The sequence below is a fragment of the Bombina bombina genome, chromosome 9, assembly GCF_027579735.1.
Source record: "Bombina bombina isolate aBomBom1 chromosome 9, aBomBom1.pri, whole genome shotgun sequence".
NCBI classification, from domain to species: domain Eukaryota; kingdom Metazoa; phylum Chordata; class Amphibia; order Anura; family Bombinatoridae; genus Bombina; species Bombina bombina.
In genome coordinates, this window is record NC_069507.1 from 189089457 (window position 1) to 189098062 (window position 8606).

At 40.3% G+C, this 8606-nt stretch overlaps 1 long non-coding RNA gene across 1 annotated transcript; it reads left to right on the forward strand.

Annotated features, from left to right (window-relative positions):
- Positions 1–430: 430 nt before the first annotated feature.
- On the forward strand, positions 431–7749 carry LOC128640163 (uncharacterized). Its single transcript, XR_008399300.1, has 2 exons — positions 431–842; positions 7180–7749. It is a non-coding gene; the product is annotated as an uncharacterized LOC128640163 (long non-coding RNA).
- Positions 7750–8606: the final 857 nt, after the last annotated feature.

Sequence of the window (8606 nt, forward strand, 5' to 3'; positions counted from 1 at the left end):
ACTCTCCTTTAACCTAACTGAGATATTGCTGCAATGTAGCTGCACTCTCCTTTAATCTAATTGATATTGTATCAATGTAGCTGCAGTCTCTCCTTCAGTAATCTAACTGATATTGCTGCAATGTAGCTGCAGTCTCTCCTTCAGTAATCTACTGATATTGCTGCACTGTAGCTGCAGTCTCTCCTTCAGTAATCTGATATTTCTGCACTGTAGCTGCAGTCTCTCCTTCAGTAATCTACTGATATTGCTGCAATGTAGCTGCAGTCTCTCCTTCAGTAATCTGATATTTCTGCACTGTAGCTGCAGTCTCTCCTTCAGTAATCTGATATTTCTGCACTGTAGCTGCAGTCTCTCCTTCAGTAATCTGATATTTCTGCAATGTAGCTGCAGTCTCTCCTTCAGTAATCTTCTGATATTGCTGCAATGCAAAGTGTATCGACTAAAATAGGAGAGGAACAGCTTAAGGGAGATTGACTTTACTGACTGGGAAGGTTATAGGGGGTTGGGGGCTAGGCGTAGCCCCTTCCTTTGGATAGCACAGCTATAGCAGGACAATAGAAGAAGGGATGGGCAGTGTAGATAAGCTGCAACTAGCTGATCCTAAATAGGCTAGCACAGGGATTGGCCAGGAGGGGGAGAGGGGGTATGAACAGGAGTTGAGGAAATTAACTGCCTATAAAGATGATTGCACAATGCTTGGAGCTCACAATAATTATTTTCTTTTTTCAGAGCAGAGCAGTTTTCTTTGTTGCAGAAATGGCTCCAAGGAACAGGATAATTGCTAAGAAATTGGGAAAGAACTTTGTATACTGAAGTCTCATTCATTGTTACATTTCTAGCTGGTAATGTATAAATAGGTTCTACAGCTTAAAGCTGTGATTTAATAGTGTATTTTATATCTATAATTTAATATCAAATAGATCATTGTATCCTATATAATATTCATGCTAGCATTGATTCAATTTACCACTGTAGAAAGGGTTTTTGTTTTTTATACTCATAAGCTATTTTTAGTTACTGGTAAATGTTTTGAAATTGATTGTGGCCAGATCAGACTCATTATGCTGTACTTGTTGATATATTGAATTGTTAATAGGTATAAAATGCTCTGGTTGATTATTTAGTCAGTGTTTTTACATGTTTGTTTAAAATTAGGAGCCAGTAATAATATTTAGGAGCCAGGCATATCTTCTGGAGCCAGACAGTTAGATTTGTATATAGATATATGGATAATAACCCTTTAGGAGCCGGGGGCAAAAATTCTAGGAGCCAGTGGCTCTCAGGCTCCTGGGATTGTTGAGCCCTAATTTAAGTCATATATAACTATTTCGGTTAGATAGCTAAATTATACCTCCTGGAAATTATAGTAGCTTTAATATTTACTAGCTATATGTTATATAAGCCATATTCCAAATTCGTTAAGGTTACTGGCTAATCATAAATTGTTCTATCTAGTAACATTAAATGGTGATATTTTATAGTTAAGTTATTTTGAGGTAAAGTCATTTCCTAATAATAACGTGACCATATCCAGGATACAGGCGATTTAATTGAATATTAATTAATCTAATTAACCTTACTTTATATTATAATTTTTATATGGTAATAATCAATTTATATATATGGTCATAACCAATAGTCTATTTACTGCATACATATAATCACTGTGTTTATAAAAACAACCTGTTCAGAAATAAGCAAATATTTTAATTTGGGATATTTATTTATTTAATTTGATATTTGATAGTAAGCTTGTTGTCATTAATTGCTAAATATCTCAATAGTGTGATTTTGGAGTGCGCTTCTGGAATTATATAACAATTTTCTGGGGTGCACTGCTAAGATTCTACTATGTGAATTGGGGGTATTGCTGACAATAATTTTATTGTTGTTATTAATATTCATAATCCATAAATAATCTCATTGGGAGGGCACTCCTAAACTGTACTCATATTTATTGAATACACAGCTGAAATATTCTATTAAGCAAAATATCTAATGGAGGGGAGAGAACGGGGGTTTAAAGCATAAGGATACAGAACAATCTGATCAGGAATATGATGCAGATGATGAAGTCTCAGCAACAAGGTTGCTGCCGTTATCTAGGCATTTAAAGACAAAATTAGTGGAAAACGCTGAGAAGGCCCTGAATGGGTTATAGGTTTTGCTTTCTATGCACAGACAAAAGGGATGATGAGGTATATGCATTTGATCGCTGATTGTTACATGGATGGCATATGGGGGGTTCTTACAAATTCCCAGAAGTTTTGAGAGAAAAACTAGGGAAGGAGGTAGCCTTAGGAAGGATGGCAGGCCCCCCCTTTAATGACAAACAGCTAAAGAATTTGATTAAATTATCTTTGGGGTGGTTACCAAAAAAGAGGCTGGTAAATTCTGAATGATTCAGCGATTATCCTACCCTAAGGGTCAGTCAGTAAATTATGCATCAGTATCCTACCAGCATTTGACCAGGCAGTAAATTTGGTTAGGTTGGCAGGCTGGGTCCTGATTTAGCAAAAGTTGATATGGAATCTGCATTCAGATTACTACCTATAAAGCCAAAAAGTTTTGTTTTGATGGGATGCAAATTTGAGGGCAAGTTTTATATTGACAAATATCTGCCTATGGGGTGCGCTATATCTTGTGTGGATTTTGAAATGTCCAGCACTTTTGCATTGGCTGGTAGAGAGAAGGGCAGGTGAGAGTAGTATCGTGCATTACCTTGATTACTTCATGGTAGTAGGTAGAAAGTGTACAGGAGAATGTGATAGAGTTCTTAATGTACTGCTGAAAATGTTTGTAGAGATGGGGGTTCCAGTGGCAGATGACAAATCAGGGTGTCCCTGTTCTAAGTTATTCTTTCTAGGCATTTAGAGTTATTCAGTAATCCCCATTGCAGATTGCCCCAAGATAAGGTTGTGAAGATAAGGGAGGCCATACGGCAGGTGATTTATAAAAGAAGGTATCACTTGGAATATGCAGAAATTACTGAGGCTGTTACATTTTGCATGCAGGATGATTCCAGTGGGAAGAATCGTTAAAAGAAGGTTGGAAGTGAGTACCAGAGGGGTTGTAAAGCCTAGTCACATGATTTGACTGAACAGTCAATAAAAAGGGGATTTAAAAGTATGAGATCATTTCCTAAGTAGTTTTAATGGCATCAGGATTTGGGAGCAGAAGGTGACAGCTAATGAAATCCGGTTATATACAGATGCTGCAGGAAGGGCAGGGTTTGGGGCTTATTTGGATGGCAGAAGATGCGTGGATAAGTGGCCGCAGGCTTGGCATGAAAAGGGTTGGTGTTACTTGAATCTTTCCCAATTGTGACAGCGATAGAACTATGGGGGAAAGAATTGGCTAACAAAAGCATTTTGTTCCAGTCTGACATAGAGGAGTTGTAATTGTATTAAATAACCTATCAGCATCTTCCCCTCAGGCCATAGCATTCACGCAGCCTCTAGTTTTAAAATGTTTAGAGCATAATATAAAGTTATAAACACATACCAGCAGTTAAGAATGTCGTAGCTGATGCTTTATCAAGGTTTAAATGGGAGGCCTTTAGGAAGCTTGCACCCAATGCGGCGCAGAAAGGCAAGGATTGCCCCATTTATCTTTGGCAGATTGGGAGCAATTAGAGGTAATCAATGGTTTGGTCAGACAATCATTGACAACACGGACATGGATATTTTTGGACAATTTGGTATAACCTAGGCACGCAGGTATCAAGAAAGGCAACTTAAGCACTGTAATGGCAGGAATCTCCTTTGCGCAGCTGTTGGAGGAAGTGGATGCGACAAAAAAGATTCCTGGTTAGGAAAAGGGTTAGAGGTTGGTCAGTGGAGAGATTGGAAATCTTAGAAAAAATTTTAAACAAGGTTTGTACTGCTGGTTTTTGAGAATACAATTTTTGCGACAATATTTATGCTGGCTTTGGGAAAGCATTGAGGATGGAATGCCTGTAGAATCAGGACTAATATTCATATGAAGATCAGACAGATAGGGAAGGGAAAGGGGCTTGGATAACTTCTAAAGCAACAGGGGGTAAATATGTGCTGTTTCACATGTGAGAGGCTATTTAGGTGTAGCCCCTGCTAAGGGCGTCATGTTCTTTAGGCACAAGAATGGTAGTAGTTTAACCAGGTTCCAGTTCAAAAGGGTTTTTTCATTAGTAGTGGAGAAGCTAGGTTACGTTGTGGTGATAATGTGTTGTTTGGTGTGTACATTTCAGGTAGAGCCACAAGATTATGGATAATCAGACACTCCTACGTGCACTGGGCAGCTTCACACACAGCTGCAACCAGACAGGGAGCAAACTTAGGTTTTAGTTCTAAAGAAGCAGGAAGTAGGTGGATTGGGAAGAGAGGGATGAAATGAAACCAGTATTTGGGACAGCACAGATCTCTACGAGAAAGTGGGGTCTACCCGATATCTTAATTATACACCTGGGTGGGAACGACATAGGTTTGGTTCCTTCAATTGAGCTACAGGAGCAGGTAAAATAAATATTCAGCTGGTTCAAGCTAAAATGGGTGGGGACTGAACTAGTCTGGTCTCTGTCTTGGAGGGATAGTGTCACACAGGAAGGATGGACATTGAGTGGTGGTCTGACGGTAAAAATAACATGCTCGCCTGCTCTTCAAACCTTGTGTTATTTGCTATGTCCTACAACTTCTTAGTCACGTGGGGCCGCCTATTTCTTTACAATGCTGGTGCCTTGATCTGTATGATCGGACAAGAGTAGGAAAAAGGTAAACCAGGCTGTTATGATCTGTTATGATCCAACAAGGGTAGTAAAAAGGTAAATCAGGCTGTTATGATCTGTTATGATCCGACAAGAGTAGGAAAAAGGTAAACCAGGCTGTTATGATCTGACAAGAGTAGGAAAAATGTAAACCAGGCTGTTATGATCTGTTATGATCCGACAAGAGTAGGAAAAGGTAAACCAGGCTGTTATGATCTGTTATGATCCGACAAGAGTAGGAAAAATGTAAACCAGGCTGTTATGATCTGTTATGATCCGACAAGAGTAGGAAAAGGTAAACCAGGCTGTTATGATCTGTTATGATCCGACAAGAGTAGGAAAAAGATAAATCAGGCTGTAATGATCTGTTATGATCCGACAAGAGTAGGAAAAGGTAAACCAGGCTGTTATGATCTGTTATGATCCGACAAGAGTAGGAAAAGGTAAACCAGGCTGTTATGATCTGTTATGATCCGACAAGAGTAGGAAAAATGTAAACCAGGCTGTTATGATCTGTTATGATCCGACAAGAGTAGGAAAAGGTAAACCAGGCTGTTATGATCTGTTATGATCCGACAAGAGTAGGAAAAAGGTAAATCAGGCTGTTATGATCTGTTATGATCCGACAAGAGTAGGAAAAATGTAAACCAGGCTGTTATGATCTGTTATGATCCGACAAGGGTAGTAAAAAGGTAAATCAGGCTGTTATGATCTGTTATGATCCGACAAGAGTAGGAAAAAGGTAAACCAGGCTGTTATGATCTGACAAGAGTAGGAAAAATGTAAACCAGGCTGTTATGATCTGTGTTATTTGCTATGTCCTACAACTTCTTAGTCACGTGGGGCCGCCTATTTCTTTACAATGCTGGTGCCTTGATCTGTATGATCGGACAAGAGTAGGAAAAAGGTAAACCAGGCTGTTATGATCTGTTATGATCCAACAAGGGTAGTAAAAAGGTAAATCAGGCTGTTATGATCTGTTATGATCCGACAAGAGTAGGAAAAAGGTAAACCAGGCTGTTATGATCTGACAAGAGTAGGAAAAATGTAAACCAGGCTGTTATGATCTGTTATGATCCGACAAGAGTAGGAAAAGGTAAACCAGGCTGTTATGATCTGTTATGATCCGACAAGAGTAGGAAAAATGTAAACCAGGCTGTTATGATCCGACAAGAGTAGGAAAAGGTAAACCAGGCTGTTATGATCTGTTATGATCCGACAAGAGTAGGAAAAAGATAAATCAGGCTGTAATGATCTGTTATGATCCGACAAGAGTAGGAAAAGGTAAACCAGGCTGTTATGATCTGTTATGATCCGACAAGAGTAGGAAAAGGTAAACCAGGCTGTTATGATCTGTTATGATCCGACAAGAGTAGGAAAAATGTAAACCAGGCTGTTATGATCTGTTATGATCCGACAAGAGTAGGAAAAGGTAAACCAGGCTGTTATGATCTGTTATGATCCGACAAGAGTAGGAAAAAGGTAAATCAGGCTGTTATGATCTGTTATGATCCGACAAGAGTAGGAAAAATGTAAACCAGGCTATTATGATCTGTTCTGAGGTCTGAGATCTGAGGGCCATCGTAAAGACCCTTACAAGGTAAGAAAAGGTCACTAGGTGTGCTTTGGTTGGCGGCAAGAGGGTCCTCTTTTGGTGGCGGGAAGTGGGCGTCCTGGCACGTGGGTAATGCAGTAATGGGGGGAGGTGTGTAGGGTACGGGGGCGGGGTATTGGTCTGTCGGTCAAACCCACAAGCCCTCCTAGTCTGCAGACCTTTCGGCCCGTTACTAGCAAATTGATGCCCCTGAGTTGCGCGCGGTCACGCTCCTTGGTTACGTGGGGACGCCCAGTTCTCTCGTCATGCTGTTGCATGAATTGTGTTATCAATTCAAATCCAAATTGGATTAAGGATATGTTATTATCCTAGTAGTTGAGGATCGCTCATTTTTCATAATTTAGATTTGAATTTAATAAATGTGACCTTTTCTAACGCCAAATCTGTGTCTGTCATTATTGGTATATGAAAATTGGGTAAAAGGGGTTACCAAACTAAAGGTAAAGTGGGAGCATTTGGGTAGCAGGTACCTGTGAAGATAGTTAAAGTGTAAATCCCTTAGCAAAGTGTATCGACTAAAATAGGAGAGGAACAGCTTAAGGGAGATTGACTTTACTGACTGGGAAGGTTATAGGGGGTTGGGGGCTAGGCGTAGCCCCTTCCTTTGGATAGCACAGCTATAGCAGGACAATAGAAGAAGGGATGGGCAGTGTAGATAAGCTGCAACTAGCTGATCCTAAATAGGCTAGCACAGGGATTGGCCAGGAGGGGGAGAGGGGGTATGAACAGGAGTTGAGGAAATTAACTGCCTATAAAGATGATTGCACAATGCTTGGAGCTCACAATAATTATTTTCTTTTTCCCTCCCTCCCTCCCTCCCTAGAAATGACGAAGCCTAGCCCAAGGAAGAGGTCACGCACAAGAGCGATCACAAGCGACACGGCTAAGGGCAGATGCTGTGGTGTTTCCGACACTCAGATTAAGACCGCCCGTGTAGCGCCCCTTAAGGGTTTTTTTGCCACGAAGCAGGAAATCAGCTACTGGTCTGTCGGTCAGAGCTGGTGGATGGCATAGAGAAATCATGGCATTTTTAGTGGTATATTTCATGACGCGGCGGGAAGTGGGCGTCCTGGCACGTGGGTAATGCAGTAATGGGGGGAGGTGTGTAGGGTACGGGGGCGGGGTATTGGTCTGTCGGTCAAACCCACAAGCCCTCCTAGTCTGCAGACCTTTCGGCCCGTTACTAGCAAATTGACGCCCCTGAGTTGCGCGCGGTCACGCTCCTTGGTTACGTGGGGACGCCCAGTTCTCTCGTCATGCTGTTGCATGAATTGTGTTATCAATTCAAATCCAAATTGGATTAAGGATATGTTATTATCCTAGTAGTTGAGGATCGCTCATTTTTCATAATTTAGATTTGAATTTAATAAATGTGACCTTTTCTAACGCCAAATCTGTGTCTGTCATTATTGGTATATGAAAATTGGGTAAAAGGGGTTACCAAACTAAAGGTAAAGTGGGAGCATTTGGGTAGCAGGTACCTGTGAAGATAGTTAAAGTGTAAATCCCTTAGTAGCTGCAGTCTCTCCTTCAGTAATCTGATATTTCTGCACTGTAGCTGCAGTCTCTCCTTCAGTAATCTGATATTTCTGCACTGTAGCTGCAGTCTCTCCTTCAGTAATCTGATATTTCTGCACTGTAGCTGCAGTCTCTCCTTCAGTAATCTAACTGATATTTCTGCACTGTAGCTGCAGTCTCTCCTTCAGTAATCTAACTGATATTGCTGCAATGTAGCTGCAGTCTCACTTTGAGTAATCTAACTGATATTGCTGCAGTTTAGCTGCAGTCTCCTTCAGTAATCTAACTGATGTTACTATAATGTTAGTTTAGTTTCAACTTCTGTAACCAAAATGATATTACTGCAATGCATCTCTAGTGTCTCCTTCAGTAACCTGACTGATATTGCTGCAATGTAACTCTAGTGTCACCTTCAGTAACCTGACTGATATTGCTGCAATGTAGCTACAGTCTCTCTCTCAGTAACGTAAAATATATTCTCCAATATAGCTGAAGTATCTTATTCAGTTATCTAACTGATATTGTCACAATGTAGCTGCACTCTCCTTCCTTTAGAAACAATCTGAATATTTAAATCATGTCAAAAGAGCAACTTATTTGGTAGACAACATGATTCTATCAAAAAGGAAATGCTGTTTCTTCTGCACTTTTTACCAGATTGTAAAGGTACAAAATAAAATCAGAAAGATAAGTGCTCTACCAGGAACGAACAACAGCTCGGTAGCTTGATAT